The sequence below is a fragment of the Danio rerio genome, chromosome 1, assembly GCF_052040795.2.
Source record: "Danio rerio strain M-AB ecotype USA chromosome 1, GRCz13ab, whole genome shotgun sequence".
Lineage (NCBI taxonomy): Eukaryota > Metazoa > Chordata > Actinopteri > Cypriniformes > Danionidae > Danio > Danio rerio.
The window spans coordinates 29,723,971-29,749,640 of record NC_141021.1 but is presented as its reverse complement, the minus strand read 5'-3'; the positions used below and the strand labels follow the sequence as shown (position 1 = coordinate 29,749,640).

Here is a 25,670-nt window from a genome sequence, read left to right as displayed (position 1 = left end):
CGGAAGTCAAATAGCAATAACACAGCATTTATGTAACATGCCAGATGACCCTACATCTTATGCTGCGTTCACACCAGACGTGGATGTGCCTCCTGCTGATGTCGGACAACAGCTGATCAAACTGGGCTCAACTCAGTCGGAAGCACCATTAAAAAGCCTCCACCATCCAGGTACAGTTTATGGAGGAGTTGATAAACTCACAGAGCTAATTGTACCTCTGAAAAGATCTAGTTGACTCAAAGCGCCAGACAAATATACACAGCTTTTTAGCCTTCCTAAAGTATTTAAAACAGCTACTCTCTCAATAAAGTTTCTACCTTTCTTCCCCTCTTCCCTGATCTCAACTTGACTAAAGTGGCTGCAGATTCTATGCTCAAACTGGCTCAGGCCATTGACACATCATTATAAAGAGCAGTACTGTCCCTTTCTCTGAAACCTTTTAGCAGCATTTTAGAGACCTCCTCAGCACATCTGTGGTTAAAAACAATGATTCTGGTGAGTATTGCTTTGGTTTATTCTGCATAATGTTGTAAAAAAGATAAGTTGTTTTAAGAAGAGAACCCAGTCCAGGAGACTCGAAACAAGCAAAATTCCTTTACTGAGACGTGTTGGTTTATCTGCAGTCATACAGCATCTTTTAAGAAGTCTGTGTGTCTGCAGAGCCTACTGGAGGTCTGCAGTCTGCTAGTTTATCTCAAGTCTGATTTGAGACAAAGATGTCCTGTCTATATTGTGTTCTTAAGAGGAGGGGAGATGGTTAAACAAAACATGCATATTCAGTTTTGGAGTCAGAAGGGTAAGACTCCAAAACTCCAAAAAATAAATAAATAAATAAATCAGAAAGACAAAAGGGTAAATATCCCTCCTAGCTGGGATGTTGATGAAATGATATAATTAAAAACCAAAGAACAGAACTTTTCAGTTATATGTAGATTATTGTTCATTTGAAATTAGATTATATAAATTTATATTTCCACAATAGCTTTGAGGAGATGCTGTCTCTTGTACTTTTCTTTTTCAAGGTGGCAATATAGGAACTGGACATCCTGAGTGAAGGGAAAGGTTGGGGGCTTGTTAAATTTAGCTTCGTTCCGTGTCACCAAAGCAGTGTGTAAGATCATCTCTGACCACTTTGAGTAGATCTTTTTAAAGGTCTCTGTAGATGTAATCATTTCCTTGTCTTCAGACATAAGTGCCCGAATTTAATAATTTCGCAGATCTTATTCAATGAACACCCCAGTTTTAAAGCAAGACTTTAGCTTTGGTAACAGTGACTCTTCTTAGCATAGCCAGATTCCATCTGAACTGCTCTAATGAGTCTATGAACATTGGCAGGTTTAATGACTTCTTTAGGACTGTACACAGAAAATATATACGCAAAATCAACAACAATCATCCAACCTTGAATAGTTTTTGACGAATAAACTCAAATTTGTTAGGGTCATGCCGGTGTTTGTTAAAAACAAGACAAGCTGAAGAGTACTCTGGTAATTTTTGACAACAGCAGAAATGTCATCCTGCTTAATCACACCCAATAATTTCCAGACAGCTTGAGAAATTTGCTGATTGAATAAAGTCTTTGTTATAGGTCCAAGGCCCAAAACGGTCTCCTCTCTTCAGTTTTATGGTCTGCTGATTTCAAAGGACATGTTTTCAAATAGCACCTCAGAACTCTTCGTATAATCATTGCTTTGCAGTGCATGCAATGAACAAAATTCCTTGCATCTCATTTTCTTTTAGGTGCCTGCTTTATTTTGAGGTCCCCCTCCCCACACTGTAGAACATCAGTGTTGTTTAAAGTTTCCCTAGTTCTTGGGCCTCTAAAGCATTTTTTTTTTTTTTTTTTCTTTCGAGTGAACTGGAAATGAAAAAGCCTGCACAACTTCAAGTTCACCCATATGAGTTTTTAAATGATGTGCTAACTTGGATTGAGGCTTGCCACAGATGTAACAATAGTTATTACTATTTGCTGAACATGAGATATTTGCAGACTGCACACACTGACCTTCAGCCACACTGCTTTCCCTCTCTGGGCGAAATAAGCACATTTGAAAATTGTGCATCACTGAGCCTTGCTTTCTAGGAAGAAGATGTTCACCATATCTGTTTGAATCACTATCTGTCTCAACATCAGTCAGCTGCTTCTCATGACAGAGTAAATGTACAAAGTATCTTTGAGCCATGCAATGCCAGCTGTATGGGATGGGATCATCCGCATGTGTAGCAGGTATATATAAGGTTTCCTTACCATGCAGTTGAACAGCCAAAAATGTAATCGTAATTTACAGCGATTGCCTGTTTTCCCATAAACGAAAACGAAAATAAGCTTGCTCTTTCAAACAACTGAAAAGTGCACTGTCATAAGATTTTGAAATGGTCAAAGCTGAATTACAAGCAGTTAAATCCGAGATAGCAAGCAACGCTTCGGCTGTTCGCTCAGATCATATGGCAATTAAAACGACAGTGTCAGACATGGAATGAGGCTTGTGAAAGTCAGTACACTATAAAACTCTGCAAACTTTATAAACTTACACATAGAAAATGTACTGAAATAGTTATTTGTAAATGAAGAGTTTCATTGCAAAACAAGATATATCCATTTTGACAAATGTTGGTTATTTGACATTATTTTTTAAGACATCAACAGTCACTTTCATTCACAATTTTTATATATTTAACTATTGCTTGGGCTCATTGAAGGCCAGGAACACAATATTCTTCAAATCCAGGATATTTATTTAACTTTAGGTTCATAAATAGTTCATAAATAAGTCAAAAAAACATGCCAAAATGCAACATATTATCTTAACATTGTCAAACATCTCAAATTGATTAAAAAAACATAGATATGGAATAGTATATACAAAGATTGATTTATAATACGATTCTGAGTTAGTTTTGGAAATCTCATATTAGAGCAATGTTATTTTAAAGAATGATAATTAATCAATATTAACAGAAATAACTGAGCAAAAGAAAGCAGGTGAAAGACACCATGTGCGATAATAAAATCTTTAAAATAGTCGCGCGCATCAAATTTTGGAGCAAGTTATCATCCTCAAAATTTGATTTTCACAGGAATTATTTATAGAATAAACTTATTACGGACACTTAGAAATGTAGCCTTGCAGACAGGTATCCTGTGATGGGAGCGCAGGAAAAAGGCAGTATTTCACTGTAACCCCTGACCTTCTTCTTGACATCAGTGGAGACTGACAGACGCAGGATGTTTTTTTATCTTGGTCCACTTTTGTAGCGTTTTTATACATTTTTGTGAAGATGAAGGTTACATCTTCATCTAATAGTTTTTTTGGCATGACACAGACCAACATTACTCGCATTTCTGAGCAAAGTCAGAGAACATCATATCTACTTTAGCTCTCTTTGCCACTGGTCCTTTACCTCTGTTGTTTTCACATCTGGAAATTTACATATGTACAGCTTACTCACAGGCGGTATAGAAGAATCCATACCAGTCCTTACTTTTATATGGATTACATATAAAGAGATCATTTGTTTTCGACTTGAATTGGTTAATACAAAATTACACATATCAAGCTTTATATAGAAATCATAAATCATCATCTTTGTTGACTGATTGCCGAGTTTCCTTTCAAGAGTTCACACTTAGCTGATGATTGATTATAAGCAAGTTTGGCATGCTGTCCCGGGAGAGAGCCCTGAGCTCAAAGGTTCTTGAGCCCTGGGCTCCCTCCCGTTTGGAGGGCGAGAGGGGAGTCTTGAGCTCAGGTAGATCTCGACAACTCCCCCTTGATAAAAACTGATGACTAAAAATTGAATGCTATGAAAAGATATGCTGCATGGTGAGAGATTAACAGTGGTGCAAAATTTAGATTTATCAATTTACTTGTCGTGCATGTTTTTGGAATGTGGGAGGAAACCAGAGGACCCGAGGAAAACCCACGCAAGCACGGGAAGAACATGCAAACTACACACAGAAACGACCACCAGCCTGTTAAAGGACTAGAACCGGTGACGTTCTTGCTGTGAGGCAACAGTGCTAATCACTGGGCCACTGTGCTGCCCTATGGAGGAAAAGGTGAAGAGATAGGGGTGGAAGGGGGGATTCTTCAAATCAAAGATGACTGTAGTGAAAAAACCCTGGCTCTTTATAGTGGGTTAGGAATGGCCTGATTGGTGGATCATGCATGCTAATGCAGAACCAGCCGTGTTCAATCAATCTCCTTTCGAATTAGTTTATGAATAAACTTCACTTCAAGAGTTCACACTTAACTGATGATTGATTATAAGCAAGTTTGGCATGCTGTCCCGGGAGAGAGCCCTGAGCTCAAAGGTTCTTGAGCCCTGGGCTCCCTCCCGTTTGGAGGGCGAGAGGGGAGTCTTGAGCTCAGGTAGATCTCGACAACTCCCCCTTGATAAAAACTGACGACTAAAAATTGAATGCTATGAAAAGATATGCTGCATGGTGAGAGATTAACAGTGGTGCAAAATTTAGATTTATCAATTTACTTGTCGTGCATCATACATGACGCAAGTGATTAATTTTTATAAATTGTTAAAATTTTTGGTATTTGTTATGCAGCAAGCCCAAAAATGGTTGTGTACAACATGACTTTGTATAAAACTAACTTATTGTGTAATATGTTTAAAATTGATCATAAACAAATAATTTCTCAACTTACTGCATGGGGAGACTCATGAAATGTTAATTATAATGTTTACAAAGCGATTTATTACTTCCAAAATCACTATCACAATACATACGTCCACACCTTATATCTGACGGGCAGAAAGTGATTAATTTTTATAAATTGTTAAGTTTTTGGTATTTGTTATGCAGCAAGCAATGGTTGTGTACACTGATTTTGTATAAAATTAACTTTATTGTGTGATAAGAATTTAAAGTGATCATAAACAAATAAATTTCTCAACTCAAATGAGTGGCGGCTTGGACCCGGAAACAGTATTACATACGTCACCAACAGGTCACCACCTAACAAGCGGACTCTTCTTTCATGCCGCTTGCAGATTAACCAGGTTTGTTCAGGCCCTGATGCAAGTTCCAGCGTAAGGCCGCCTTCGCTGATGTAACCAACGCCGGCAGCCTTCTCTCTTCTCTTTTCCTTCCACCTGTGATCCTAGGGTCATCAGTAGCGCAAGTATGCCTCCGCAAACGGCTCTAGTCCCCAACTTTCTGTCAGGCCCCGACGTAAGTGCCAGCGTGAGGCCGCCTCCGCTGACGTCACTAACGCCGGCAGCCCCTCTTCTCTTTTCCTCCCACCTGTGATCCTAGGGTCATCAGTAGCGTGAGCACGCCTCCGCAAATGGCTCTAATCCCCAACTTTCTGTCAGGCCCTGACGTAAGTGTCAGCGCGAGGCCGCCTCCGCTGACGTCACTAACGCTGGCAGCCCCTCTTCTCTTTTCCTCCCACCTGTGATCCTAGGGTCATCAGTAGCGTGAGCACGCCTCCGCAAACGGCACTAGTCCCCAACTTTCTGTCAGGCCCCGACGTAAGTGCCATCGCGAGGCTGACTTCACTAACGCCGGCAGCCCCTCTTCTCTTTTCCTCCCACCGGTGATCCTGGGCCACGTATAGACTATATCCCTTAGATTCATCGTCTAGGTACTTAACATGTATAAACTTAAATATGTTATTAACGTTTACATAGACAACACGCGTATATAAAATAAATTGCTTAAATAAATTTGATAAGTAATTATGAAGTAATAATAACACCAATCCGATAAGCAACTTCAGCTCGAAATCATCCAGAATCCCATGACTAGCTTACCCCATCTATTTTCACAGAGATTCAAGTCGCAATTGCACTCAATATAAACCATGGAACTCCATTCAAAACTTTCGGCTACTACTCAATGCTCCTTGCACTACCATAAGTTCCTTTAATCCTATCAATTAAGTTTTCCACAGAAATTAAACTGAAAAGTCAGTGGAAATGCGCCATCATTGCCCCCTTTTTTACAATTTCAATCCCTTAACCTTTCCTAATCCTGGTCATTAACCCCTTCAAGGAGTTCTATTATAAGGTTGCTGCTGCACATTATAAGGTCGCTCTCACTGGAGACGCACACCTTATTTATCATGCACCACTGCAATCGCAGTTACCTCTCCTACAGGAGTCACACACCTTATCATTTTGTATTATTGCAAGCGCAGTGACTGCTCCTACAGGAGTCGCACACCTTATAATTTTGTACTATTGCAAGCGTAGTTACCGCTCCTACCGGAGTCACACTCCTTATCATTATGCACTACTGCAAGCGCAGTGACCGATTCTACGGGAAATGCACACCTAATTACATACTACTGCTAGTGCAGTGACCTCTCTTACAGGAGACATACACCTTATTATCATGCACCACTGCTAGCGCAGTAACCACTTCTACTGGGGACACACACATTAATATTATGCACCACTGCAAGCAAAGTGATCACTCCTACAAGAGACATACACCTGATTACACACTGCTGCTAGGGCAGTGACTACTCATACGGGAGACACACACCCTATTATTATGCACCACTGCAAGCGCAGTGACTGCTCCTATGGGAGAAGCACACCTTACTATTATGTGCCACTGCAAGTGCAGTGATAGCTCCCACTGGAGACGTACACCTCATCACGCATCACTGCTAGTGCAGCGACCGCTCCCACGGGGGAAGCCCACCTTATTATTATGCACCACTACAAGTGTAGTGACAGCTCCCACTAGAGACGTACACCTTATTATGCACCACTGCAAGTGCAGTGACCGCTCCTACGGGAGACACACTCTTGATTACACACTACTGCTAGTGCAGTGACCACTCCTACTGGAGACGCACATCTTATTATGCACCACTGCAAGCGCAGTGACTACTTCTACGAGAGACATACACCTCATAATTATGCACCACTGCAAGCGCAATGACTGCTCCTACGGGAGACGCACACCTTATTACACACTGCCGCTAGTGCAGCGACCACTCATACCTCATACAGGAGACACAAACCTTATTATTATGCACCACTGTTAGTACAGTGACCGCTCCTACGGGAGACGTACACCTCATAATTATGCACTACTGCAAGTGCAATGACTGCTCCTACGGGAGACGCACACCTTATTACACATTGCCGCTAGGGCAGTGACCACTCATACCTCATACAGGAGGAGACACACATCTTATTATTATGCACCACTGTTAGTACAGTGACCGCTCCTACGGGAGACATACACCTTATAATTATGCACCACTGCAAGTGCAGCGACTGCTCATACGGGAGACGTACACCTTATAATTATGCACCACTGCAAGCGCAGTGACCACTCCTATGAGAGACGCATACCTCATCATACACTATTATGGGGATGCATACTTTAACACACACCATTGCTAATGCAGTGACTGCTCCCACAGAAGATGCCGACACTCTTGCTGGAGACATTCATCATGCACCACTATCAACACAACAGCTACTTCCTCCCGAAACACAAACCTTATAACTCAACAGCACCCCTCCAAATTTTTAAGATCAGCAAATTTTGGGGGGCTTGCACATTGTCTGGCTGCTGTCCTGTAACCAAATAGCGTTTTTTGGGGAGCGTTCTGGGGCCGGGCTAGATACTTTGCTCGAATCCCAACTCCTCTTTCCTAATAAGAAAATAACTTGAGTTGGAGTGTCTCCTCGAGCTCAGAGCCCTCCCCCCGGACAGCACGCCAAATTTGCTTTATACTTAAACGAATGCAAGTGTGAACTCGTGAAGTGATGTTTTGTAAACAGATTTCGGGAGGAGCATGCGCAGAAGTTTCAGTATCGAATACGTCAATGACAATTATCCCATCATCAAATCAGTTTCTGAGCAACTCCTATATATACCAAAGCTGTCTTACCTGCAGCATCTCACTACTTTAGCATCCCTCCACCACCCCGTCACCTCACCTCTTGCATTGCATTCCCGGGGGGAGCGTTCTGGGGCCGGGCCAGATACTTCGCTTGAATCCCAACTCCTCTTTGTTTCCTGATAAGGGGAATAACTCGAGTTGGGGTGTCTCCTCGAGCTCAGAGCCCTTCCCAGCATGCCAAATATGCTTTATATTTAAACGAAAGCAAGTGTGAACTTACATTTAAGTACAAATGAGCCATCATATCTATGAGGAGCCATAATCAGATTTCTGCACTGCACTTATTTACTTGTTTAACTCGTTAAAACATTAGATACAATATAATAAGTAAACACTGAATATACAATATGAGCATCCAGCCACGATTTTCTTTCTCTATCGTTGCTGAAAGAAATAGAGAATATTATCCCTTACTGTAACTCTAACCAGACAAAACAACACAATTAGCACATAAAAGTACTGCAGAAACCAACCCAAGCTCATTCTGAAAACGTAGTCCCGCGGACATTTTTGGAGACAGCGAATATGTCCCAGGAGGTACGTACGGCTGCATTTATTTTCTTCAAGCGAACACTGCGGGGCAGTGTGATGCTGTTCTCTATTGCGCTTGCTGGCCAGCCGGCCGACCGCTTACCTCCTTGTGGAGGGCTTCCCCGCTGCAACCCGTTTGTCCACTCAGCTCACTGTGTACGTTGGCAGGCTTGAGATGCAGATAGGAGTTGACCACGGCGATCGGTTTCGAGTCCGGGGAACAGCGGTTCCAGCAATCAGGTAAGACAAAAACAGAATCCCTAATTAAGTGAACGAGTTTCATAACAGGGTGAGAACGCGGTAAAATCCAAAAACGCGGTAGAAAAAAAAAAATCAGGGCTTTTCTTTTTTTGGACGACTTTTGTAAACTGTTGCCTGTGTTTAGGGAAGCAAGCGGGCGGGCGGGTCAATCGGTAAAATTGGTTGGGTTCAGGGAAGGAGGAGGGCGGGTCAGCCGATTGGCCGGTCGCGCAGTCAATCATCCGGTCAGTCGGACAGCGGCCTCTGGTGGGTTCACGCGAGAACAGCGCGGGCATGAACTGCACTCATGAGAGGCGTTTGAGATGCGAAAAAGCGCACAACAGTGGCCTCTCACGGATTCGCAAAAACAAAAACTGCAGCCGTACGTACCCGCCGGGACGTATTCCGCGGTCTCCAGAAAGGTCCGCAGGACTACATTTCCACAATGAGCCTGGGTTGGCAGAAACACTTAACGTTAAATCATGAACAGCTGCTACTTACCAGCAAAATACACTACTCGGGCGACGTGCTGAGCCATTTGGTTTCGCCCAGTGGGCCAGTTGACCACAACTTCTTTGGAGAAGTCCCATTCCTCTTTTTGTTTAATGCTGTTTAATGTTTCAACGTGAATACCAGTGTCTTCTATGTACTTCGAAAGGCCTATTTCGACCGTATTTACCTTAAAAAAAATCAAACAAACAAAAACTGAGCATCGTATTTTGATGACGGCAAATTAGTATTCAGCAGACGGTTAAGAAGTGTAGTGACGTAACAAAAAGTGCGCCAAAGCGAGATCCACCAATCAGAGAAGTCATTGTTGCTACCACAACATGAATGAAGGCAAGCGCTTATGTGGCGATGCCGCCAGCTAGCGGTGGTAGGTAAATATTAAGATTGAAAATAATAATATATACAATAATAATAATATAAAATTTTGTTACATGAATTAATTCATTTATTTTACTTATTTCATACAAAATTAACATACATATAGATAAAAATGGAGCCCCCCCCCCATAAAGAGGGGACGGTAAAAACAATATCCTAAAAATTCAGATGTACCTGTTCCCAGACAGACTAGACATAACGTTCGAGGTTACTAAAGTAACCCTTCGTTCCCCGAGGAGGGGAACGGAAGCACTATAAGTGGATTTGATGTTCTAAATCCACGTATGGGAGGATTCGGTTCAGAAGCCGATCGTCTGAAAGAGTATTGAACGGGCCAATTAAGCAATGAATTGGCAGGAGGGGCTACCGGCTTTCGGCGGGGCATCGGCCGTTGGCGGGCGCCCCCGGCGAGGAGCAGCGGAGGTGGATGGCTCGGCCGGGGATGGAGCGGGCTTACGGCCCCGCCGATAGATGACATTGCCCATCGCATCCGACTGCTCCTTCACCGCCTTGAACTCCTGGGTGAATTCACCGACGGTGTCGCCGAACAGGCCAGCCTGGGATATGGGCGAGTCAAGAAAGCGAACTTTGTCAACCTCGCGCATATCTGCCAGGGTTTGCTAGAGGTGGCGTTCCTGGACCACAAGTGTGGACATTGTCTTCCCCAGTGCACAAGCGGCAGACTTAGTGGTCCGGAGAGCATAGTCGGTGGCCGTGCGCAGCTCGTGTAACAAGCCTGGGTTTGACCCACCCTCGTGCAGCTCGGCCAGCGCCTGCGCTTGGTAGCGCTGGTAGGTGGCCATCGCGTGCAAGGCGGAAGCTGCCTGGCCCACAGCCTTGTAAGCTCTAGCTCCGAGGGAGGCAGATAACCTACAGGCTTTGGACGGGAGACAGGGCGGACCGAGGAAAGCGGGGGCGTCACGCGGACAAAGATTGACCGCAATGGCGCGCTCCACCTGCGGGATCGCCTCATACCCCCTGGCAGCTCCACCATCCAGGGTGGTGAGGGCGGAGGCGGACGCAGTGCGGGCAGAGAAAGGTGCCCTCCAAGACTGTGTGAGCCTACTGTGCACTTCCGGGAAGAAATGGACGAGAGGCTTCGAAGGCTTTGCCTTTTGGTCCTCTACGTAACACCCATCTAGTCGGTCCGGCCGCGGGGCTGGGGGATGAACCATCTCCAACCCGACGGCCGAAGCAGCCCGAGAAAGCACGGCCAACATGTCCGCTTCAGGATCCGTTTTGACAATGAATCCGAATCCAGATCATCGTCGGACAATGAAAGCCCACCCTCCGATGCCGCGGAGGACATCTGATCTCCGGTGTCAGCGAGCGTGAGAGCTACCATCTGATTGGACGGATCACTCCCAGTACTCGAAGCTTGGATGGAGCGCTTGGAGGAGCGAGAGGTCCGCGAGCCCTTAGGCGGCGGGTTGTCTCTCGCTGGAGCCCTCAGATCTGCCCGAGCGTCCGCTGCAGAGGAGGAGGCGACAGGGATGGCTCGCTCTCTTACGAAAGCTAACCGCGATCTCAACTGTGCGATGGTCATGGCATTGCAGTGATGACATGAACCGCCCCCGAGCACCACATTAACATGCTGGACCCCCAAACATGTAATGCAGTAATCGTGCCCATCATCCGGAGCCAGGAAACCCCCGCAACCAGAAACGCACAGTAAGAGCGCCATCCTGAAAAGGACGTGCTGCACGACTGTGTTGCTCTTTTAGGATGCTTTGCAGCAATACGCACCGCTCTTGGAGGACCGGACCCAAAGGGACGGCAGGCATTTATTTTACTTATTTCATACAAAATTAACATACATATAGATAAAAATGCGTGGACTCGCTCTGGAGCGGGAGACACTCGTTCGCTCGAAGTGGCTGTAGATCAGCAGGAGGAACCCTCATGAACTCGATCAGAAAAGTCTCTGAAGCGAAAAGGATAGCGTCTGCTGGCGCCAGGTGTGCTTAAATGCTCAGTTAATTGGCTATGCAGCACACCTACGCAGGCTTGCGCTGCCAATTCATTGCTTAATTGGCCCGTTCAATACTCTTTCAGACGAGCGGCTTCTGAACCGAATCCTCCCATACGTGGATTTAGAACATCAAATCCACTTATAGTGCTGGAGTTCCCCCCGAAGGGGAACTGGAATAAACAAGGATTAACATGGGTAAGTTTGTTTATTTATTTACTTATTTATTTGTCAACATAACATTATACAATTTTTTATTTATTTATTTTTTAAGTAGCCTTGAATTAACCTGTGGGTTAATCTTTTGCAGCCACGTATAGCTTTGGTTCAAATTTCATGTTGTTTACATTTTCTTTGTTTGTTGGGGAAAATAAGGAAGGAATTGCATAAAACGAAGAAAGGAGATAGAATTCAGAATTTGACAGCTACGATGAAAGCCTTTATAATGAGGTAAATCAATCAATGAGTTAGCTAGGTCATAATACTTTTTAAATATGAACATATGCAAATAGCCTGGCCATTGTTGGTAATAGACAGAATTGTATATGTCACTTAAAATCTAAAATAAGACAAACAATAAATTTTTTTTGCCATTTGTAGCCATTATGTGTCATATGATAAAACTGCACCTATGCATTCAACTTCTTAAAGCACCAATAACCTAGTAAACAAATAAAAATGTAATATACAAATAAGAAATACAACAAAAAATAATTTATTTCTTTTGTTTTTTATGTGGATACAGAATTCAGAAGTGGAAGTGACGGCTCAAATGAGGTAACATTTAAAAAAAAATTCATGCAAAATGTGAAAAGTTATATATAGTTATTTAAAATGTGTCACTTCCAGGATGACTGTGATGCTGAAAAGCAGATTATAGAAAATCTGGAAACAGGCAATTTGTTTGAGAATAATAAGGTACATTTGAATTGAGAGAAGGGGTATTATTAGAAGTGTTAAAAGGTAGCCTTTAGCTTGGCACTAGAATGCTTACTGCCAAATATGTAAATACTTGTCTAGTAAAACCTTTACATGTGTATGCATGTATTGTATACATATTTTAAAAATCCAATTCAGCATCCTTTAGTACATGATTTATTAATTTTCATAAATATATACAAAAATATGTAATTAAATAAATAAGATATAAATAAAATAAATATTTGTATAAATAAAAAACGCAATAAATAAAAAATAATTACATACAAATAAATTAAGTAAATACTAAATATACTAAATGGAATGAGACTGTAAAAACATGGGGATAAAAGTTTATATTAAGTCATGAAAGTTGTTTTCATAAGAATAAGTCATTTTACCATACCTTAGTTGTTCACTGAAAATTAAATATTTGTCTATTTGATCCCGAGTTGCTAGTGTTAATGTAAAATCATAATGATGATTAAGTTATTTTTTCCTCTTAGAAAAAGAGTCCATCAACTTGTGGATCCTGTATCGATTCAGGGCAGGCAAATCTGATTATTACAGCATTTATTCTCCGCCACAAGATTACAGAGGCAGCTCTTCAAGATCTCCTTACACTTCTCAATGAAAGAGCCCACACTCTCAATGAAAGAGCACCCCACACTCGCTACCTGGTTGAGAAAAAAGTGCTCATGGTGAAATGGAACGTTCGAGGTTACAGAAGTAACCCTTCGTTCCCTGAGGAGGGGAACGGAAGTGCCATAGAGTGGATTGATTGAAATCCACGAATGGGAGGATTCGGTTCAGAAGCCACTTGTCTGAAAGAGTATTGAACGGGCCAATGATAGCAATGAATTGGCAGCGTAAGCTTGCACAGGTGTACTTCATTGCCAATTATCACAGCATATAAGCACACCTGGAGCGAGCAAACGCCATCCTTTTAAGCTGAAGAGACTTTCAAACAGCTAAGGGACAGTCATTATGGCGACGGAGTATGGCACTTCCGTTCCCCTCCTCGGGGAACGAAGGGTTACTTCTGTAACCTTGAACGTTCCCCTTCGATTGGGGAACTTCAATGCCATAGAGTGGATTGATTGAAATCCATGAATGGGAGAAGTATGGAAAGCGCCATAATGACTGCACCTTACCAATGCCCCCGATGAGGGGATAGTCAAGCAAGCGTGACGCACCCACATCATGGGAGGCGCAGTCCTCCAACGTGTCCCTGGCCCTAATTTATCCTACTTCAACAGAAGTCTTACGGATTTAGATATATTTCTTGGGAAGTCGTGAGCATCTAGATAATTCTAGGAAAATACGACAGTACGTTGGGAAGCGTGCAATCCCGATAGGGAGGACGCTGCGGAGGCCATTCGTTACCCAAAAGGGGGATAGATGGCAGAATTTACATATAGACTAGCCCTAAAAAGGGGGAGTGCGCATAGCAAAAGAGTGGTTAGCGGAGAGGGAAGACACGGGTCCGCCCAGGGGGGGGGGACTTAACCGTGGCGGAATAAGCATATGGGATCGCCTAGTGGGGATCACGCATAGCAGGCACCTTTACCCAAAACGCGGGCTGACCAGCGGGCAGACCTACAACGTAGTGGGCCAGCAAGTGACTCCTCCGCTGAGTCAGTGCTGGGGGCCACAGAGGAATCTGCAGGGCTCACCAGACGGGGAACTTTACTGACAGATAAAAAGGCGCACGTACCTCCGTGTTAGGGAGAATAGCGCAGCAAGCGATTTTCAACACCCTACCGACTTGTTTCCTCAATCACCAAGGGTTACCTAATACCCTTGAGGAAACCGGCTCCACTCGCAGATTGTAAAACCTCGCAAATGTGTTGGGTGTCACCCAGCCCGCAGCTCTACAGATGTCTGTTAGAGAGGCGCCGCGTGCGCGCGCTCGAGAGGATGTGAAGCTCCGAGTGGAGTACGCACGCACTCTCGGGGGACGCGGCTCATCTCGGCTCTGATAGCGAAAGAAAGGCATCCACAATCTAGTGGGAACTTATTTCGGTAAGGCACTTCCCAGCTGCCGACCGCTATAACAGACGAAGAGCTGCTCAGATGATCTAAACTCTGAGTGCGGTCCGGATAATACGCAAAACGCGAACTGGACAATAAAGAAGGGCTGGGTCTGCCTCCTCCGAGGGCAGCGCTTGCAGGCTCACTACCTCGTATTAAAACGGAGTGGTAGGAACCTTTGGCATATATCGCGGGCGGGGTCTCAGGACGTGAGAGAAAGCCAGCCCAATTACAGGCACAAGTCACTGACCGAAAAATGCCTCCGGGTCCCCGACCCTCTAATCGATATCAACGCGACCAGCAGAGCTGTCTTCAGGAACAGAAAGATACTGAGTCGAGGATCGAAGGGATCTGACGCGGCTTGTGTAGCGAGGACGAGATCCTAAGAGGGCATGAGAGGGGGCGGGGTGGATTAATTCGCTTAGCGCCCCTGAGGAACCGGATGATGAGGTTATGCGTTCCCACCGTGTCATGAGAGCGGAGATGGCAGCCACGTAACCTTGAGTGTGGAGGGCGACAGCCTGCTCTCCAGCTTCTCTCGGCGTAAGAAAGCACAACGCTGATCTGGCAAATTACGGGGGTCTTCTCTGCGAGAGACACACCATTCAGTGAATAGACTCCACTTCAGGGCATAGGCGTGCTCGGGGAGGGGGCTCTAGCCTGAGTGACGGTTTTAGCCACTGCAATCGGAGGTTACCTAAGTCTTCCTCGCATCTAAGGACCTCCAAAGATCGGCGAGGGTGCCAGATGGTGCCCTGTCCCTGAGAGAGTAGGTGCTCTCTCGAAGGGACTGCCAGGGGAGGGCTATCGCGAGGGAGAGCTCTGACATCCAGGTCCGGTTGAGCCAGAGGGGCGCAACCAGCAACCTGTTCCTTGTCCTCCCTGACCTTGCACAGTAACTGCGCGAGCAGGCTCACTGGGGGAAACGCGTATTTGCGCATGCCCCGAGGCCAGCTGTAAGCCAGTGCATCCGTACCGAGAGCACTTGGTCAGGAAAGAACAACTGGCAATGAGCGATCTCAGGGGAAGCAAAAGATCGATCTGGGCTTCCCCGAATCGCGCCCATATCAGCTGAACAGACTTGGGGTGGAGTCTCCATTCTCCAGGATGTAAGGCTGCCGTGAGAGCGGATCGGCTGCACGGTTGAGCTTGCCTGAATATGAATGGCGTGCATCGATTTCAGCCGCGGGTGACTCCAGAGGAGGAGACGGCGGGCGAGCTGAGACATGCGGCGAGAGCGCATACCCCCCATCCGGCTGATATACGCCACCGCCGCCGTACTGTCCATCCTGACCAGCACGTGTTGCCGCTCCAGCACCGGAAAAAAACGGTGGAGAGCGAGGAACACTGCCAACAGCTCCAGGCTATATGCCAATGCAACTGGGTACCTTCCACAGGTCCGCAGCCGCATGCCCGCAACGCACAGCCCCCCAGCCCGTGTTGGAAGCGTCTGCTAAAACGACAACAAGACTGGACGCCTGTTCTAGAGACACCCAGGCCTGTAGGAACGAGGGGGCGCTCCAAGGTGTGCGCGCGCATGCCATGCGCGTCTGGAAACTCGATCTTGAAGCCAGTGCTGAAGTGGTCTCATATAGAGTAATCCGAGCGGCCTGAAGCGGCTGCGGATGCCATATGCCCCAGGAGCTTCTGAAATAGTTTCAGTGGGACCACTATTTTACTGTCGAGCTCTCTCAGACAGAACAGCATCAGCTGAGCGCGCTCTCCGGAGAGGCGCGCTGCCATGGTGACCGAGTCCATCTCCAGCCCGAGAGAAGAGATCCTCTGCACGGTTGCGAGTTTGCTCTTTTCTCGGTTGACCTGAAACCCCAACAGGTGGAAGTGCCGGAGCACTTTGTCTCTGTGTATAATCAATTGTTCCGAGAGAGGGCAAAAATCAGCCAGTCGTCAAGAAATTGAGTATGCAGATGCCCGCGAGCCGAAGGGGCGCTAAGGCACCCTCCGCAGGCTTGGTGAGGACCCGCGGAGACAGAGAGAGCCCGAAGGGGAGGGCTTTGTATTGCCAAGCTCGACCTTCAAAAGCAAACCACAGAAACTGACGGTGGCGAGGAATAGTGGAAACATGGAAATACGCGTCCATCAGGTCTAATGCTGCAGACCAACCCAGAGGACGAACGCACCGGAGGATGCGCTTCTGCGTGAGCATTCACGCGCAGATCTAGGATTGGCCGTGACCCACCACTCTTTTTGGGCATGATGAAGTGTGGGCTGTAAAACCCGCTCTCCATCTCGGCTGGAGGGAGCGGCTCGATTGCATCCTTCGCCAGGGGGACAGCAATCTCCTCTCGCAAGACAGGGGCGGACAGGGGGCTGACCCTGGTAAATACACACCCGTGACTTGGGGGGCCGTTTCGCGAACTGAATCGCATAGCCGAGTCTGATTGTGCGTATGAGCCACCGCGAAGAGCTGGCCCGCGCTAACCAGGCAGGCAGAGCTCTCGCTAATGGACTCATCGCTACAATCGCTGACGTACCAGCAGTGGGGCAGCGTGGAGTGGGTGTGCTGATCTGGGAAGCGCGCGGGTCCCACGGAAAAGCTGGAGGTGAGATATTTGCTCTCCCTCCGCACCCGAGCTCCGGAGGGGAGGCTCGAGGGGTGGGAGAAAGGAGACCGTCCTTCCAGCGCTCGTGAGCCACTGGCGAAACGCACCGAATCTGCAAGCTAGAAAGCATAGCGTCCCAGGCTGTCACATCCGGGGAAGTAGAAAAGTGCCCTTTCATAATGTTTTCATGGCAGTAAAAAGTGCCATTGGAAATAGGGCCCCGCCCTCCAGCGGGGAAAGAGCAAGTTCCCTCTTCTCCAGATGGCCTGTCCCAGGGACGCTTCGCGGTCCGTTGCCAGACTTAGCAGCGTTCTGGGCAGGGGGGCTGCCTGCTTCCGAGGTGCCCGACGCGCTCGCTTCGCCAGAGGCGTGTGCAGGGGCGGAGCAACTCTCGTAGACGGGCGCCTTCTGCGAGGAGCAGGTATGAATGGCACGGCGGGCGGAGCGGGCTACGGACCGCCGATAAGACATCACCCATCAACTGCTCTCTCACCGCCTTGAATTCCTGGGTGAATTCACAAACGGTGTCGCCGAACATGGCTTGGGATATGGGGAAAGTCAAGAAAGCGGACTTTGTCGACTTCACGCATATCAGCCAGGGGTGGCGCTCCTGGATCACTAATGTGGACATCGTCCTCCCCAACGCACACGCAGCGGACTCAGTAGTCCGAAGAGCTAAGTCGGCGGCGGTGCGAAGCTCGTAAGCCTGGGTTGGACCCACCCTCGTGCAGCTCGGCCAGCGCCTGCGCTAGGTAGCGCTGGTAGGTGGCTATTGCATGCAAGGCGGAAGCAGCCTGGCCCGCAGCTATGTAAGCTCTAGCTCCGAGGGAGGCAGATAACTTACAGGCTTTGGATAGGAGACGAGGCGGACCCCGCCAAGAAGAGGCGCCGCGCGGATTGACCGCCATCGCGCACTCAACCTGAGGAATCGCCACATACCCCCTGGCTGTTCCACCATCAAGAGTGGTGAGGGTGGAGGGACACGCAGCACGAGCAGAAAAAAAGTGCTTTTCAAGACCGCATGAGCCTACTGTGCACCTCCGGGAAGAAGGGAACGCCCCTCTAGTCGGTCCGGAAGCAGCCCGGGAAAGCACGGCTAACATGTCCGTTTCAGGATCCGTAGTTACATCGCTCACCAGCCCGAAAGGGGCGAGCGGGTCTGGATCATCATCGGACAATGAAAGCCCACCCTCCGATCGGGCGTAAGGGCTACCATCTTTTAGACAGATTGCTTCCCCCGCCCGAAGCTTGGATGGAGCGCTTAGAGGAGCGGGAGGTCCTTGAATTCCTGGGTGAATTCACAAACGGTGTCGCCGAACATGGCTTGGAATATGGGGAAAGTCAAGAAAGCGGACTTTGTCGACTTCGCGCATATCAGCCAGGGGTGGCGCTCCTGGATCACTAATGTGGACATCGTCCTCCCCAACGCACACGCAGCGGACTCAGTAGTCCGAAGAGCTAAGTCGGCGGAATACCAACTGCCAATTCGCCCGTGGGTGACGGATTATCTCTCGCTGAAACCCTCAGATCTGGCCGAGTGCCCGCTGCAGAGCAGGGGACAACTGGGGTGGTTCGCCCTTTTGCAAAGGCTAGCCGCGATCTTTACTGCGCAACAGTCATGGCATCGCAATGATGACATGAACTGCCCGCGAGTAGCGCATTAACATGCTGGACCCCCCAGACATGTAACGCAGTGCCCGTGCCCATCATCCGAGGACAGGAAACCACCGCATCCAGAAACGCACAGTCGGAGCGCCGTCCTGAAAAGGACGTGCTGCACGACTGTGTTGCTCTTTCTGTGAAGTTTGCAACTTTATACGCACCAAAGAACGCCAGACAAAGAACTTTATACCGGACCCAAAGAACGCCAGGCAAGGGAGAAACCCAGCTCGACCGTCTGCCGCTGCGTGTACACACTCTGGACCGTGAGAATGCTCTCGTTCGCTCAGAATCGCTGGTCACAGCAGGAGGAACCCTCATCGACTCGATCAGAAAGTCTCTGAAGCGAAAAGGATGGCGTTTGCTCGCTCCAGGTGTGCTTATATGCTGGGATAATTGGCAATGAAGTACACCTGTGCAAGCTTACGCTGCCAATTCATTGCATTCATTGGCCCGTTCAATACTCTTTCAGACAAGCGGCTTCTGAACCGAATCCTCCCATTCGTGGATTTCAATCAATCCACTCTATGGCACTGAAGTTCCCTAACCAAAGGGGAACTGTATTTCTACTTTCCATCTTGCACAGAGTATATTGGAGAAACTGGTGAGGGTGTGTAGGGATACCAACTGCCAATTCAAGTATGATTTGACCACTTGCAAGAAAAATGGAAACTTCTTTATCTATTTACCACTGGCTTCACAACTAAAAGACCTCTTAGAAAATTCAGATATTTTCTCAAAGCTTGGAAGGCCCCAGAGTTACAGTGATGATACAGTCTCTGACATTTTTGATGGAAATCAAATGCGGCAAACAATGCTCGAATACAGCATAAGTGAGTCAGATCTAACTCTTCTTTGGAACTGTGATGGTGTTCCAGTTTTTGAGTCATCAATGTATTCTATCTGGCCTTTACGATGTGTTGTCAATAAACTGCCACCTGAAATTAGAAAAAAACATGTTCTTTACATGACATTATGGTTTGGACAGTCATCACCAAATCACAAATACACAAGCTACCTCCCGAGCATTTTTACTCGCCAGTGCTTGTGATGCAGCTGAACGGCCCAGGCTGAAAAATTCCATTCAGTTTAATTGGAAATTTGGCTGTGATTGATGTCTCCATCCTGGCGAAATGGTTGAGAAAGGAGCTGGGATGGTTCGTGTATATCCATTCAGTGTGCATGAGCCTGAGCCGAGAACACAAGACAAGTGGGTAGATGATGCTATTGCTGCAAATAGTACTCCCGTAAATGGTGTCCGTGGCCCTTGTCAGCTTTTGTTCTTGCCATTGTTCAACATAGTGAAAGGTTTTGTACCTGACTACATGCATTGCGTGCTGCTAGGTGTTGCATCTGATTAAAAAAGCTGACTTGATGCTAAAAAAATGTCATATATGCTGAAACGCCTTATGGCAAACAGCATGTCTCATTTACTGTGCATCAGCTGACACATTTTGCAAGCAGTGTGCATAGCTGGGGACCCCTTTAGGCTGCATCTGCCTTTTCATTTGAGGCCAAAAACAGGAAGTTGCTAGGTTTCTTCCATGGACCTCAGCATGTCCCCATTCAAATAGCAAAATCTTTTTTGCTATGGAGAAGAATCCCTAAAATGCTAAAAGCAGCAGATGATGCATCACCAACTGCAGTCACCTATGTTTAGAAAATCTGAAACTGCTGCACTGTTCTCCCACAGAAGTCTTTTAAAAGGGGCATCTGCATCTTTTTCTGTAAAGGCGTGGTGAAACAGTTGCCTGTGCAACATATGTTGGCTTTAAAGCGACTTCTGGGGAACGGTGTTTACCAAGGCATTTACCACAGCAAAAAAATATTTTGTCAAAACTTATTTGCAGAGGAGAACAGTTCCTAGTCAGATCGAACATGCAATTATCCAGCGATCGTTCGAGTGGACAGTTGAGTTTATTATGGCTATTGCTATCAAAATAAAAACCCATTAAGTTTGAGCAGGGTAACAAGATCGAAGTTTAAGACATTAGATTTATAAATATGCACAGGCACCTTTCTTTATACAAAATAAAACTTTATTGTCTAATCTAACAGAAACTAACACCTAAAACAAACACACATTCATACAAGTGTAGAGAAAAATAAAGAAGGTAAAGTAAGAGGTTGCGAGAATGTAATGATGGGAAAACCTCGGAGTTTGTAAGAGCAAATCAAGCAAACCACACATAATCATTTTAACCCTTCTATTGTATCTTTAGGGCTGAATTTAGTTCCTACCAGTTCAGATGTAGGCAGAAAGTGGGTACTTGTGGTTTATCCGTGATGTGAAGAAGCTCCCATTGTTAAGCATCTGGCTGGTTGGCTGTCCCTAGTCCTCGCGAGGTTTGAGAGTGGAGGTGGAGTAGATAGTTTGAAGTTTGAAGCGGTACGGCCAGACGTGATGTCTACTGGTTTGTGACGCACTTAACTAGACTCTTGATGGAAAATAAATAAAAGAAAGTATCTGACATGTGAAATGTCTGAGCTGTGCAATTAACCCTTTCCGTCTGGGTCTCCGCCTGCTTTCTTGGAAGTTTCTCTGCTTAGGTCTTGTTCTTAGGTAGTTGCTATGACTTGAATAGTTGAAGAGAGAGTTACTTTTTAGAAGAAGAGTTGAAGAGGAGCTCTTTCTAAGGAAGAGCAAGTTGAAGAGGTTGCAGAGTTTGAAGAGGTTGCGGTTTTTGAGAGCATGGTTCCAGAGAGTTGCAGAGCACAGTGGAGAGCTGCCAGTTAAGAGAGCATGGTTCAAGAGCATGGAGATTGTTGCTTTGAACAAGCTTTATAGGGCGGGTTCTGATCCACCCTCCATGGAAAGTAAGAAACTAACTTCCTTGAATCCTGGTTTTATGGCTCTTTGTTCGAAGAAGAGGAATTTGCATTGGCAAACTGAAGCAGATATGTTTAAGTCTCTTAAAATGTTAACATGTTGTACTTGTATTAAGATAAAATGTCAACAATCAAATAGTACAGCAAGTTAGCTTCAAAACAACTCTAAACATGATTGTTTATGAGCTTGTTTAGCTTCAGTAGAGAGTAACATCCGGTACCATGTGTCAAAAAGTTTGATTGATGACCGCCCGCCCCTTTTAGGGCAGGGCTTCCGGTGTAAACCCCGCCCCTTTCCGTTAATTAGATTCTTATCAGTTGAATTAAATTAATAATTCCGGTAATCAGATTCTTATCAGTTGAATTAAATTAATAATTCCGGTAATTAGATTCTTATCATTTTAATTAAATTAATAATTCCGTTAATTAGATTCTTATCAATTGAATTAAATTAATAATTCCGTTATTATCACATTAAAATGAGATATTTTAATATTATAAAATAGATTTTAATGAAATAAATTATGAAATAACATTAATTTAATGAAATAAATTAATGTTATAATAAAACAATAAACGATTAACTGTGTTGTATGTTCCATTTCTAATGTAAAGATTATCTCATGCAAATTTTTAATCTATCTATGATGCAAACTGTGAATAAATGTCTAATTACAAATATTTTATATTCCTACACAATGAATATCAAATATTTAACTTTATTTAAATGTTATAATAAAACAATAAACGATAAACTCTGTTGTAAGACCCATTTCTAACGTAAAGTTTATCTCGTACAATTTTTTAATCTATCTATGGTGTAACCTGTGAATAAATGTTCAATTACAGATAATTTAAAATCATACACAATGAATATTAAATATTATTATAAACACTCAACACGATTTGAATGTTATATTATTTTGGCTCAATATAGAAATATAGGAAGAAATGAATTCAAGAAACTGTATTTAATAAACCATCATCATTTTGGTATGATGTTTAACTCAATACCACGTTGTTACATATTTTAATCCAGGCTAATGATAACCTCTTACATTATTTTAATGATTGCCGCAACTAGGTTATATATTGTTTTCATTAATAATCTGGCATACGTCAGATAATCATTATTGAACGTCTTGTTTTAGTCTATTTAATTTTATTTGATACAAACATTAAACTGCGTTTACGTTTCTTTGAATTTGGATTTTTGAATTTGTCGTGCGGCACCTCTGTCGAACTAATTTCCTCAGCGCAGCATGAAGAGCCTACAGGTCTCTGCGATAAGGTTATAGCCGTTGTCCGTTGTAATAAACACAGTAAGGATCCGAACAGATCTGTGAACACGAACAGCGGGTGGTTCCGCTAAGGTCTTTTGATACCGATAAGCGCCATGGGTCTCTGAGCACAAACATAGACCTCTAGCGCCATCTAGTGTTTACTCAGCAAATACATAAATTCGTTTATTCCCTTATTTTCACCCGATTAAATGAAATATGTTTAACCTTATCTAAATAATAAACGAGTGTATTACATCAACTTGGATGCAATAGTCTAAAAGACCATATTAGTTACAATTATCATATTCCATGTTTTATCCAAACACATCTGATATTTTAATTAAAATAACCACGTATTTATGTCACCATTAAAACAGTAATATTACATGTTAAAATGTTTCCGGAGGCTTGATTATAGATTATACGACTACAATAATAGATAATAACAATGTTTTCCATTTCATTCATATAAAGTGAAATGATTCAATATTAAAGATATACGTGATATAATACATACACGACTATATATATACTTTATTTAACCCTACATTCAAGTTATTCCATTACGTTATATCAGGTTTTAACGATACTGTTTAATAAATTAAATAATCTATAAACTAGCTGTCATAATATATAAAAGATATTTTTATTTCTACTATTATATAAAAGTCTGTGTTTGTGATTCTGAAAGTAATACATTCAAGTAGTTTTTATGGTTCTTATCGCTCTCCGACACCTGGCACGACCCCCACATCTTTATACTTAAATACAGCAGACATCCCCGGGGGAAAGTTATTCATCTGATCATCGCCCGTTGATGTGAATCGTCTCCTTCACCAGCTCTTCTAGTCTACACTAAACTTTTTGAGGAAGCATGGCTCGTCGTAAGTAAAATATTATTATTATGGTGTAATACATTACATTAAGTAATACTTCGTCAGTCATACTGTGACCTGAAATATTTTCAATCTATCAGCTTTTATGTTACAGAATTAAATTAATCAGTGATTGATGATTTTGAAGCCATCAACCAATTCTATGAGTAAATATTGTTTTATACGGATATTTTATATGTTATATAAACGGCTGTTTTAAATCATACATTTCTGCTTTATCTCGTAGTGTGGCCTCGATCCAATACTGACGCCCAAAGGGAAGAAGGTAAATGTTTTATTTAAATGAAATATTCTAGGCCCATTGTATCCTAGCGTGGATTCGAAACCCGGTTAGAAAACACACGCGGCTCGAAGACGAGCGCTTTTCATACAGGCCACAGAAATAGTCATGTGATTTTGGTCATTTAATGTCTCTAGAATGGTGCAGTTCTAGATAATCTAAAACGTTATTAATACAATATTTTCACTTTTATGTTTCAGATAATAATCAAAGTTATTGATTTAACAGCGGAGGACGAGCAAGAAGCGACCGATCTGGTCCAAGCAACGTTGGTCAGCTCGACACGGCCGGAAAAAAGATGCCTTGATTATAACTTTAGCCCTGTTTCAAACAAGAGGCTGAAAATTTATACCGCCGTACAGGATCAACATATTGAATATGATGGTGATGATGAAGATGAATCTCGTTTAGGTAATGTATCATCTTGTTTTATACGGTTTAAATCTATGTAATTTATAACTGTTGAAATGTGCGCCCGTCCATGCTGAATGTTTCATGCTAGACCTAGTTTGAATTTTTTTTCTGAATATGCACTATCTGCTTCTACTTTAGTTCCGCGATCACCGGATACCAGCCCGCTCGGACCTGGTGAAAGTGTTTTTGAAATACAACAACGTAAGTGTTTTATTAACTTTGAAAATACATTAATCGGTTATGATGTGTACACATTTCTGTTCATTTAAATTACATTATATATGCATTTCTCCTCTCGTTCCTACGTCACCGGCTAGCAGCCCCCACGGTCCTTCTGAATGCAGTATTGAGGCACAACATTGTGAGTGTTTTATTTTATTAAATGTAAAATTACGACTTTCTAAACAATATATTAAAGACTTTTTCTTTTTAATGATGTTTCAGCACCAAGCCTTCAATGCTGGACTGATGACGGTGAATCCAGCGATGGTTATGCCTCAACGCTAGGTGGCGGTCGCAGCCCTGTATATACACCATACCCGTCTTTAGAAGTAGAAGAAGAAGACGAGCCGGAAAAGCAGGAAGAAAACAATTATGGCGGAGACCACGTTTTCCAACAACAACAAGCCGATGATCTCACACAAACAGGATCCAACTCTATCGTCGAACCACATTTTAATCAACTAGTTCAGCAATATCTTGAGCGAAACCAGGTAAAAATTAATCAGATATCTGAATATGTTTTACACCAGCAGCGTGATATAGATGAACAACTAAGGGGTGCAAATCAGAAACTGACTGAGCTATTAAATTTACTGAACAAAGCTGAACGTGATCGCCGTGTTTTAGGTTCAATACTCTGTTCTATTAAAAATGCTTTGGTACGTAGATGATTTATCAATAACGTTTTTATTTACTCATTACTAGATTTTGATTCATGTTAGCTAGCCTTATGTTTTAGTTATTCGTTTTGATCAAATGTGTTAAGTTTGTGTTTAATATTTGATCTCTTTTGTTAATTGACTTGTTTGATTAGTTAGAATTTACATTTTCCCCTGTATTAATTTTCTTAATTCTGTTTTTGAGTTTACATTTTAAAAGATTTATAAAATTTTCTATTTTAGTTTACAATTAAACATTGTATTTGGTTTGTTTAATACTGTTTCAGTGTATACATTTAATCATCTTTGATTTTGTTTGATGCTGATTAAGATATAAATTCTATTCAATATTATTAATACTGTTTTAGTTATTCAATTAAAATATTTCTATTTCT

At 44.0% G+C, this 25,670-nt stretch overlaps 1 pseudogene across 1 annotated transcript; it reads left to right on the top strand.

Moving 5' to 3' along the window:
• The first annotated feature begins 37 nt into the window (after positions 1-37).
• Positions 38-21,493, top strand: LOC147846860 (uncharacterized; annotated as a pseudogene). Its single transcript, XR_015477292.1, has 2 exons — positions 38-100; positions 19,246-21,493. The product of XR_015477292.1 is annotated as an uncharacterized LOC147846860 (transcript).
• Positions 21,494-25,670: the final 4,177 nt, after the last annotated feature.